This window comes from Asterias amurensis, chromosome 6 (assembly GCF_032118995.1).
Source record: "Asterias amurensis chromosome 6, ASM3211899v1".
NCBI classification, from domain to species: domain Eukaryota; kingdom Metazoa; phylum Echinodermata; class Asteroidea; order Forcipulatida; family Asteriidae; genus Asterias; species Asterias amurensis.
Window position 1 is genome coordinate 11266608 of NC_092653.1, and position 12809 is coordinate 11279416.

General features: G+C 38.2%; 1 protein-coding gene across 3 annotated transcripts in view; it reads right to left on the reverse strand.

Annotated features, from left to right (window-relative positions):
- LOC139938188 (tetratricopeptide repeat protein 28-like) overlaps positions 1–12809 on the reverse strand; it is an 88459-nt gene that overhangs the window by 46813 nt on the left and 28837 nt on the right. The gene's annotated exons all lie outside the window — the stretch shown is intronic.

The following is a 12809-nucleotide window of genomic DNA, read 5'->3' on the forward strand; positions in this document are numbered from 1 at the left end:
TAAAAGAAACTGTCTCTCATTCTGAAATAATGTGCTCAAAATTGACATCATGTCACCAGAAAGAAACAATGACCAACTCTGTTTCTGGTTACGCTCAACTACAGGTGCGAAACCTTAACATTTCCATGCCCTCTGACACCCAGGGTAGAATGGGCCCTTTGGGACTTGATGTGATCTACAAACTTGACACATCCAAGTCTTAAATTTCCTCAAAACCAGGATTGGATTGTTTAAGCGAGTTGTTATCTGTCAGAATCTGGTCTATGTCAATACGTCTAAATGTTTGTATCTGAACCATTCCAAGTGTGGGGTGGACAACGATGAAGTTCGTGTCTTTTTCATGTTTATTGTGATTTTTGTTCTTCTTCAAATGACAAGGATCAGTGTGTGAATTATACAAAACCCAGGCTTGGGATTACACTGGGGTCATGGCCTCTGTTGCCCTGGTCTTGGCCTTGGTGCCCCTTCAGAAATGTCTCATAGACTTGTTAAAAGATTAAGTGAACTTTTCAAAATGAAAATGGTCTTGCCCTTTCAAAGATAAAATTCCGGGCCTGGCCTGAAAGCAAATGTTGAATGTATTTTGTTTGTGTATTGTCACAGAATGTATAATAAGGGAATCAATGTGTGGTGAAGAGGTTTTCAACTAGTGGTTTAATCCCAATGAGGCCTGGTTCGTGATAATTTTACCGAGACGAAGTCGAGGTAAATTATCAAGAAACAGGCCTCGGCGGGTTTAAACCACTAGTTGAAAACCGATTCAACACACTTTGATTCCCATTCATAAATACCTTATCGGTCAAAAACATCAACACTTTTTGGTCAAAAAGTGAAATAAATGCAAAAATTATAATTGTTCAATGATTTCTTTCAACACCCCTCCAGCTATGAAATGGTAAAGCCCTCCGCCGCCCTCGGGTAAACAACTCTTTATAAGGGAATGTTGTGCACGACGCACGTATCGCGTGATGTGGCACAACTGTTTCAGCCAGTGCTCTCGACCAATAGGAATGAAGAAACTGTCTTATAAGAACAGGTGCAAGCTGTTTCAACAGTTTTTATTGGTCATAAACAAAGGTTTATACACACCCACGTGACGCGCTCTCCACCAATAGGAATAGCGAAACTGTATGAGGTATTTATGAATCACTATTTATAATATTCAACTCAACAAAATTTGCATAGATGTAATGTACGGTTTCAAGAAGTACACCTTCACTGTGATGTCATGATGAAGTCATGATGACATCACTCTTCTGTACATAAGTTTTAATAAAATCTGAGGTTGCTTAAAAGCAGTGGACACTATTGGTAATTACTCAAAATAATTATTAGCATAAAACTTTACTTGGTAACGATTAATGGGGAGAGGTTGGTAGTATAAAACCTGTGAGAAACAGCTCCCTCTGAAGTGACGTAGTTTTCGAGAAAGAAGTAATTTTCTACGAACTTGATTTAGACATGGAGGTAGGATCCTACCTCCATGATTTAGAGACCTAAAGTTTAGAATGTGAGGTCCCCAAATCAAGCATCTGAAAGCACACAACTTTGTGTGACAAGGGTGTTTTTTTCCTTTATAGTTTTCTCGCAACTCCGACGACCAATCGCGCTCAAATTTTCACAGTTTTGTTATTTTATGCATATGTTGAGATACAGCAAGTGAGAAGACTGGTCTTTGACAATTACAAATAGTGTCCACTGGCTTTAATGGCCAAATTATCATTAAGAAAATATACATGAATGTACATAGTCTGTGGATGAAAAAAATATATATTTAAAAAGTCAGAGCAGAAACGAAGGCTTTTCTTGCGAGCATGCTCGAAAATGCCAAAAAGGCAGCATCCTTGCCCCAAACCATAAAACCAAGGCAGCAATTGACAACGACGGTCAATCCAGCATCCTACCTACAGAAACTATTATCTGCTTTTTATTAAAAGATTCAACCTTGGGTAGTTATTAACTAAAGCCATGATGGAACAGATTATTAAAGATGCGGTACAGGCATTTGATTCTTAACCCAAAATACATCTTTGGACTTAGTTAAAGGTAGGGTCATTGCTTTGGTTTTGTTCAATTGATAAACAAAGTTGGAAAAAGGTTATAAACGTTGCAGCTGCACACTTACTTGGTATTGAGCAGTGAATACACATGTAGCTGTTGATAGTTTTTTTTTAAATTGTGAGAAACGTCTCCCTCTGAAGTAACATAGTTTTTAAGAAAAAGGCAATTTATCACTCAAATATTAAAAGGCTTCAGGCCTGAAGTCTGAAAGCACAAAATTTGTGCAACAGGGGTGTTTTTTTCTTCTTCTTCAAATATTCTCTTGCAAATTCAATGACCAATCATTATGCATATATGTTGGTATACACCAAAAGAGAATACTGGTCTTTGACAATTACAAAAGGCATCCAGTGCCTTTACAGGAGGCAAGCGTCGGCACACGATCCTGCAGCTTGAGCCATAATCATGCATTGATAATCAATAAATCGCAAACAATAGTGTACCACAATTACTGATTAATAAAACGTTCTATCACTCATAAACCAAAGTCGATAATTACAAATCTGAGGAGACTGGTATTCACAAATAAATCACTGACAGATTGTGCTTCAGTTTCTTTTCGGGACCGCAGGTTTTTTGTTTGCTCCTGAACAACTTTTGATGAAACTTTGATTGAAGACAATTTTGAATCCAGAAAAAAAACTTTTGAAGAAAGAACTTGAACACAATTTTGAGTTTGAAAAAAAAGAACTCTTACTAAGTTAAAATAATGGCATTGTTCCATGCGCTGAAGGTCAGCATTTTACTTTTCTGTGCGCTGAGTCAACATTCCAACAAAGCTAATGGGAGATGTCTCCGTAGTCTCCGTAGAGCTGCAAAAGAAACTTGTCCCGCAGGATGGAGCAAGTGGAAAAATCACTGTTACAAGGTTATTGAGCACCTTACATGGGCTAATGCAAAAGATAAGTGCATTGAGTTCGGGGGCGTGATGGCCACCCCAAATACTCTGGAGGAGCAAAACCAGCTTTTGACTTTCGTTAGTAATCCTATTTGGATTGACTGCAATGATATGCAAGAAGGTTAGTGCAAAATGTTTGATCTTAGTATTTATCAATCAATGAAATCACATGTCCCCATATATCTGATAATGATGATGATAGGCGAGGCATACTACCATTATAAGAGTTCAATGAAGTCTAGATGTTATTCATGCTTTATTTTCAAATGTGTTTTTCAAATTTACACGATACTCAACCACAGTGTTTATTCAAATTTCCAACAATGTGATGACGGGGAAAACGAACAGGGCTGGGATACAGGAAAGGAAAAAATGAAAAGGGACTATGATAATGTGGGATATGGAACGGTAAAATAGCAAACTGAACGGGGGAGGGGGGGGGATCCAACCGTGAAACGAGGAAAGAACCACTAGCGGGACCCGCGTGAAACTTGAAAACATGAGTTATTGGTAAACAGTGGGATCACAGGGGGACGAAGATGGAGGCGCGGGTTAGATATGGGAGGGGAGCTTGAGGGCTACTGAGACAGGGGACGGGGGAATGGCAAACAAAAATTACAAACAAGAAAAGGGACTTATAAAAGGTACAGGACAGGAAAATAATAATGGCCCACCACTACATTTTGATTTCTAGCGGGTGCCGCACGAAGCGCAGCATCTCGCTAGTCTTTGATAATTTTAACATTTAGTTTTCCATTTTAGCCTTCAATAAAAACCGCTTCTTAAGGTCGAAACGTCAGGTCATTACATTTTTTTATATATATACCATCCTTTTGGTTGTAATCAGCTAATTCTATTTTCTCATTTCGATTTTGCCAATTCAACTTAGCCATTCTGAGAGGATTGTGGGAATTGTGTGATTTTATTACAATCCATTAATAAGCCATTTGTGAGTTTGATATGAAGAATGTCTAGTACCATGACTTGCTTAGTCATTTAGTCATTTATTTAAAAATAAAGAGGAAAAAGTTACATTTTTTATTATTATTATTCATGGTTTATTAAAAACATTCAAATTAGTTGCCATAGGCAAAATTACATTGAATTTACAAAATTTACAGATAAAACAATAAAATTACAGACAAATCAAAATTAGGTTTGGCATTAAAACAAGGGGGCATAAAAAGTACACAGGAATTCAACTATGTGTAGGCGAGATGAGGAGAAAAATATTACTGCAAAAACGAACACAAACAAAAAACATTAAAAATTAATTACACATTAAAGGAACACGTTGCCTTGGATCGGTCGAGTTGGTCTTTGAAAAGCGTTTGTAACCGTTTTTTATAAAATGCATATGGTTGCGTGGTTTTCCTTTTACCTCGTCGACTAACACGTCGGCCATTTATGGGGGTCCAAATTTTGACTCCCATAAATGGCCGACCATGTTAGTTCGCACAGTAGAAGGAAAACCACGCAATTTCGAGGCAAACTTGTGTGGATCATTGTATTCTACTTTTAAAACATCTTTCCAACCATATGCATTTTATAAAAAACGGTTACAAACGCTTTTGTTTTGACCAACTCGTCCGATCCAAGGCAACGTGTTCCTTTAAGGAGTTTGGTCATGTACGGGATTGCACTATTAGCATGTCGCTTGGTATGTACATTAGGAGTTGTAAACAAATGTGAGTTACGTAGTGAACGTATTAAGTCCACTTTGTTGTCCCATCCTTATCTTTAAAGGCACCTGGGAGTGCAAAGATGGAACAACTGATGTTGACTTCAGGAATTGGGCAGATGCGGAGCCTTATAATGGCAAAACTGCTAACAACTGTGGTAAGCTGTGGGTTGACGGCTGGGTGGATGTGTCATGTGGTGACTATGCCCCGGCAGTGTGTAAGCAATCAGTGGCATAAAAGTACCAATGATCTACACACATTCATGGATCAGTGAATCACACTGCCATCATCTTGCAATCAAGAATCACATCAATGACACTAACTGACTGATCCAACTCACCCCTAGCCAAATTTAAGCAAAAAATCCAGGGTCTACTTTCATAAAGCTTGTAAGCATAAAAATTTGCTAAGCACAGGAAAACCGTGCCTAAGAAAAACTGGTTACCAGCCAAAAATCCATCCAATTTACATTGTTACAACTGGTGGCCTGCCCCACTCATTTTTTGCTCAACAAACAAATTTGCTAAGCAGTATTTTTCTGCTTACCAGCCTCATGAAATTGAGCTCAGGTGTTTTGACAGAGTGGAGAAATCCCTACTTCCCTTTCATGAACAATGGGAAAATCACTGAAAAAACTTAAGTCCAAACAATGGACCCTTCCCATGAAATATGCTAATTACATTCACGCATGCGTACAGACCCTGTTGGTTGGCAAACGCCATAGAGTTGTGCACTAAGCAGACGCGGAATTGCGTCTGCGTCACGCACCCATTAGCCGTGTACAAAACAGCGCGATGTTCCCTTATTTTGCCAACCACGCGCTATGTGCAAGTTACATATTTCATGGGAAGGGTCTATTGGGAACAATGGGTCACTGGGTCGTCAAACATTTATGAATGTACACAAAATGGTAACTGGCACATGGTTGGAGAAACCCAGTGCATGTAAAATGATAAAAAATTCTCTGTACATATGTACTAGTGACAAAATTGTAGTAATTTAAACAAATTAATGAGTTTGGCTTTTGATAGCCGTTGTGTAAACAGACAGTATGTCTAAATTTTAATTATTTCAGTGCCAAGGTTGTAGATGTATGATCTATTTCATGTAATCCAATGTGCTTTTATCAAATGTGCAATCTTTTAATGTATGTGCTCAAAAAGCGTTATCAATTGTACATAGTGTTATCAATTGTACGACCCATAGTATACATGTTTTTTATCACAAGAGGGCGTTATCACTCAAAAAATACTATTGATTATGGGATGTATCAAGGCAACACAAATCAGCAAGATACATTTTTGTTTGGTGAGAAAGACTTTAGGTGTTGAAGGGGGGGGGGGGGGGGGACAAAGACCACTGAACTTGTCCTGACTTAGTTTACTGTAACTGGCCTGACACTGCAATCACTGGCCTTGGGCCCGTGGTCCAGTGTAAAATTTGAGCAATGCTGTACACAATGAAAAAATTGTGGTAAGGTAAAATTTAAAAAATAACCTTCATCCTTTTTTGAGGCTGCGTCCTTTATTAAATTTTTCTTCTTCTTTTTACAAAAAGACAAATATTCTGTGTATTTCACATTAAACTTACTAATCTTTCAAGGACTTGTAAATAAAGTATAAAGTGGTGACTTTAAACTGAAGAATTGACGGCCAGATTGAATTAAAATGCTGGGCGGCCACCTAAGAAGAAAAAAAATTTAAGATGAAAAAAAAGGCCCTCATCGCCCTCTTTTTGAAAAACACGCACGATTAACTGGTATTTCTTTTTACTTGGCCTACACTGTAAAGTATGAGAAAAATTTCTCTCTTCTATACACTATGGGGGCATGGTGTATCCGTATTATAGCAAGGACAGGTGTATCAGTCATTCACACACACTCGATAATAAATTCAACAGGTCTGGAGACCTCTTTACACAGGTGTGGTGCACATTATGAATCATTCCAGCGCCTTATTGTGCGAATTAGGCCAAGTAAAAAAAAATACCAGTTGATCGTCCGTATGTTTCAAAAAGAGGAGGATAAGGGCCTTTTTTTTTTACTTCTTCCAAAGGTGGCGTCCAAACATAAACTCTTCAGTTTTAAGTCACCACTTACTTTAAGTAGTTACTCGTTCTTAAAAGATTAGAAATTCACAGAAAAAAATTTGTCTTACTGAAAAGAAAATGTAAAATAATAAAAATAGGTAAAAAAAGGATGTGGCCGCCAAAAAGGATGCGGGAGGAGACCATCAACTGTTTTTTTCTTCTTAAATGGCCTTACCTAAAGCAAGAAAATATACACAGCTCAGTTACCAAAACCCTCTTCAATGACATCAGATAAGTCTGGGAATAAAAGCAGGAAAGGTTGTTTATATAAACAGTCCCTCTAATGTCTGAGAACATACCCATGTAGAGGCTGGTTATTATTAAAACGTGTGTGCGGTTAACATTGTCGCAGGTCAACAAACAAACACAGAATTAAAGTTAATTAATTTTCAAATTTCAAGGGCCAAGGGGGATTTTGATTTGTCTTCGCCAACAACAAGTGACTCCTGTCTGTATAGGTTTTGTTCAACTGTTTTTGAACAATTGAAGGTACATGTACAGAAGGGGGCAATGCAAAAAGGGAGGGAATGTATTCATTTGTTGAGTGAGTTCATGTACACACACACACACACTTTTACTTGACCAATGAAATGGCTTTGCCCGCTACCAATAACTTAAAGCCATTGGACCCTTTCGGTACAGAAAAAAAAAAAAAGTTCACAGATTTACAAATAATTTACAGGGTTTACAGAAGGTAATGGTGAAAGACTTCTCTTGAAATATTAGTCCATGAAATGCTTTACTTTTTGAGAAAACGGTAAAACAATATAAATTCTCGTTAACGAGAATTACGGATTTGTTATAAACACATGTCATGACACGGTGAAACGCGCGAAAACAGGAGTGGGTTTTCCCGTTATTTTCTCCCGACTCCGATGTCCGATTGAGCCTAAATTTCCACAGGATTGTTATTTTATATATAAGTTGTGATACACGAAGTGTGGGACTTGGACAATACTGTTTACCGAAAGTGTATAATGGCTTTAAAAGTGTCAGAAACAATATACAGTTTTGACAATGTTTAAAACTTGGGTTAGTAAAACTTCCTTGCCTTGGCAAATTTTGCCCCAAAGCAAGTTATGTAATGCACAGTTTAGGCTACATAATTTTAACAAAAGTTTGAGCACAAGGCCTACTGCTCAATTATGGGTGCCAATTTTTTTTTTGTACAAAAACAGAACCAATGCAGAGTACATAAAACCATGGATTAAGGTTCATCAACTCTACAACATGTAGCAATTTAACCCTGATGTATTCACAGTACTTAATCACAGATGAAGGAATTGTGCAGCCCCCACCCCCTCCAATCACATAAAAGCCTCTCCAATAAGCCAAATCTCTGCCTGTCAAAGAGCATTAAGTGTGTACCGTAATTTTCGGATTATAAACCGCGGTTTATATGTTGATTTTGACATTTTTTTGAACTCCTGCGGTTTATTCTCCGGGCGGCTTGTAAGCCGACGTATAAATATTTAAGAGAAAAAACGGCATTTTTTAAAAGAAAGATCGTTCGTAAAATATTCTAATAGTAATGTTTTTTTTCTTCAACGAGAACAAAAACCTGCCTGTGTGATGACAAAATCCTGTTGAAAATCCCACAATTGTATTCCGTGTTTCCTTTGTAAAACGTTTATCAACCGCCCTCAGCTCCCCCTCTCAGCGCAACTCGGGTTAGACTAGACTGGTGCCCGTCTATTTATCCTAGCGATCTCTACATGCTGACGTCAGACATTCAAGCTATACTCGTATCTCAGCGAAATAGACTCGTCCCCTGTCTATTTTTCCCACGATCTTTATATACTGACGTCAGACATCCAGGCTACACTCGTGTCAGCCAGCGGTTTCTTCAGCTCAACCACGCACACCGCAACAGCAGAATGGTGAATGGACGTACGCATAGAACTATGCCGCGACGGGGGGTCAAACAAAACGTTTTCAAACCGCCCTGATTGTTGAGTCCAGTAACATTGGGAATTTATTTCCAGGCGGCGCAAATGCGAGGGCGTAGCGCAACCCGTCGGCGAACATCGCTCAATACGGTGCCCCCAACATCTGTTGTGCAATTTCGAGATTGAGCAGCGCAATTAACAGATTGCTAGCTTTACGAACTCGCATGTGTACATGTGTGCGTAATGTGCACGCTGCAGGATACATTGCTACACACATGCTACGTCCGTCCGCCCGTCCGTCGTTGCAATCTGTTGTGGATCCTCGTTGTGGGACTACAATAAAAGGGAGGGAGAAACAACCACTTTTCTTTAATTCCCTTATTGAAAGACCCATTTCAACCTTATTTCCCGTCTACTCCGATGTTTAATAAAAGTGAATCCCCTGTCCTTATGATTACGCAAACAATAAGGTAGCGCCTTTTGTGTCATTACTACCGCTATACAATAAAAGTGAGGGAACAACTTCAGCCGTCACTATTATTATTTCTTTTATATTTTATAAAGGAATTTTGTTGTTTTCAGTATCACAATAATAAACGTATTTTCAGTTGTAACTTTCACCAATATTTACCCAACACAAACAATAGTGTGGTCACACAAAGGGGGTGCTGCCAGCTTACAAAAAGAATGCTATCCTATAATAGATCATTTCAATTACGATCAATAGTGTAAACTTCAATACATTTCTACTCTAAGACGCAACTCCCACATTGCGGCAACTATACAAGACTGACTGATGTGCCGCCCGCCTGTCACTGCACATTGCCACAAAGAGGACCGCAAACAAGCACGGCCCCTTTGTGTGTACGCATGCGGTGATGGCCGTTTGATGATTGGCCGTTGTTGATTGGCCGGTGATAGTTCCATTCATAAAATCTTGGCTAGACTTCGGACGGATCGAGTAGAGCGGCTGCCCATTGTACAACAAATAGCTTGAACGTCTGACCCACGCTTCGAGGCTCGGGGCCCAGTCTAATCAAACGTGGACAACTTTTGTCAACAGAGGGCGATGCGATGCAGGGCAAAGTTCAACTATTTCTCGGTGTGCGTTGTCGACCGATCTTTGATTCAAAGAGAGTTTGTTGCCAAAGAAGTTCACAAAACATGGTCAACACAACCGATCATCAAATCGCAAATTCTTGAAAAGGGTTGTTGATGGAAAAAAAGTATAACTCAGGACTGATAGTGTGAGATAAAAAAATCACCCGTAACGCGGCAGGTTTGCGTACTTCACTTCCGTGTTTTGAGGTTAGTTTTTTCATGGTTTTTTTTTATTTTGGTCGCGGTTTATACGCCGCGCGGCATATACGCCGACACCTAAATTTTTTTTTGTATATTTTGGGGAAGTGCGGTTTATACGCCGCGCGGTTTATAATCCGAAAATTACGGTACTTAGTTCCCTACTGAGCCTAAATCCATGGCCCTCTATCAATGCTATTAACACATCATTACCGTAATTGCAGGATTAGTCCATTACTGTAAGCCATGGGGAACTGTTTGGAAGGGCTGATTCTGCTCCCAGAAGGTTTTTTTTTTTTCTAACACCAAACAAACATGTACTTTGAGTAAAACTCTGGGATTTGTAAATTTTCATTTAAGTTCTACAGTGTTTTCTGAGAAGAAAAAGTTATCTTAACACCATATACATGTATCAATCATGGTATCAATGCAATAGTACTTTGTGTAAAACTCCAAGGTTTTCATATACATGTATTTAGTTTAGGATACAGATTTGTTCGCTGTACCTTTATTGGAAGGACTGATTCTGCTCTGAATGAAAACATTATTTTGTCTGTTGTAATTTACATTAAAAGCATTCAAAATTCTTTCAAAATGTTAGCATCACATTTTTTATTGTTGGGCCTACAATTTTCAATTACAATGTAGCAGTAGCAGCACATTATGAATTTAGCAGCACATTAACAGTTTAAAGTCAGTGGACACTATTGGTAATTATGCAAAATAATTATTAGCATAAAACATTAACGAGTAATGGGGAGCTGTTGATAGTACAAAACATTGTGAGAAACGGCTCCCTCTAAAGTAACGTAGTTTTCGAGAAAGAAGTAATTGTCCACGAATTTGATTTCGAGACCTCAGAATTAGATTTTGAGGTCTCGAAATCAAGCATCTGAAAGCACACAACTTTGTGTAACAAGGGTTTTTTTTTTCTTTCATTATTATCTCGCAACTTCAACGACCAATTGAGCTATAAAAAAATTTACAGGTTTATAAATTTATGCGTATGAGATACACCATGTGAGAAGAATGCTCTTTGACAATTACCAATAGTGTCCAGTGTATTTAACAGCACTTAAGGGAATTTTGTTGTTTTAGTTCTCATTTGTCGTCTGAGATAACTGTATACATAATGAAAAAGAATTTGAGTCCCAAATCATGCCGAAACGAAGATAGAAGAAATTGTCAACCTGAATAGCAAACTAGTACCACAAAATCTTTGCCAAAAATTGTAAAACATTATAACTGTTAAGCTCTGAAAAAAGGGGGGAAAAAAGACAACATAGTACAGTATTCTTGGATTTCTTTGAGAGGACAAGCACACAGTGCCAACATTCCACAGTAAATCTGTCCTGACTGAATAAACAACCACAAATAATCCAGTCCTAGACACAACAGCCTAAGTCAGTCACGTCCAAAGCAACAGGTAGAAGGAGGCCCTCTGTTGACCATATACAGCCAACCTATTAAACAGAGTCACTCTGGGTCACTTGATACAAGTTGAGCCCTTCACATAACAATGCACCTTGAACACTCGCAATAAATAAAAGACTGCCAAGCTTACAGGTCACAGATCATGGCTCAAATTTCATGTGGAAAGACTAGCCAATTTTTTTTCTCCTTTATCCCACGGAATCAACAGGCAGGGTTGATGAATATACATTGTAAGTATCAAGTTCGGAAAGGGAGGTTGTAAAAATTGTTACAAAATGGAAAAACTCATACACACTACGACCTCCATGCTACGTGTTACCATTTCTCTTTGGTGTTCTGTTGCTGTACACTTACACAAGAGTTTACTACATGTAAAAACAGAGCTCCATGGTGCAAGTAACTGGCCCATTTCTTTAAAAACACAATCCCACAAAATCAACAGGGCCCAATTTCATACATGTAGAGCTGCTAAGCACAACAATTTGCTTAGCATGAAATTTCTTTCTTGATAAAAACAGGATTATCAACCAAATTTCCATCTGTTGCATATTGCTTGTTACTGGTATTCAGCTGATGTTTGCTAATCCTGAAAATCGCGTGAAAATTTGGATGGTAATCCTGTTTTTATCAAGGCAAAAATTTTATGCTAAGCAATCAAGTGTGAACAACCAACAAAAATGAATTTTCATGCAACTGTTACTAATTTTATTTTATTTTTCTGTAGTTGACTTGCCGCGCATTCCTTTTTTTTTGTTTTACAGTAACACAATTACGTAATTGTTACTGCACTCTTTCTGACCCCACCAAGCAATAAATCTTAGGAACATGAGCTCAAAATAAACAACTACAGCAAACTTGAAACTCAACAGTCTGACAAAAGGGAAAATCTGGACTGTGTTCATTAGAGCGATTCTGACAGTTGTAAATGTAACATAAATCATCATCAACATATGTATTATGAGTTCTTCATGTCACCCCCAAAAACCATCAACCCAACAAAACATTTTTCCAGCTCTTTCAGTATGTGCTTGACACTCGCTGCTTTCCACCAGCATCTGATGGCTGTTGGAGGATTAGTTGGATAAACACACTTTACTTCTCGCTGTTCCATCCTTACAAAGTTTAAACGAAACTTCTGGTTCAAATTAAGTTCAAGAATTGAAAAGCAGTCAAGTTAACAAAAGATGAGGAAAATAGAATAATTCACGTGCACATGATTTGGAACAGTGTATTTAAAAAAAAAAGATTAATAAATCAAAATGATGGGTCATGATTTGATGTTTGCGTGGGACTCTGGAGAAAGTTCAGAGGAAGTTCAACCAGGAGTGTCTGGGACTGGGTCATAGAAATAGAGGAAATATGCGCTGCTTTACAAAAAGATGGAAGATTCTCTTCAGTACAGGTTTTATGATATGTTTGGTTTTGAGATAACACCATGTGTGTATCTTCTTGCCAGGT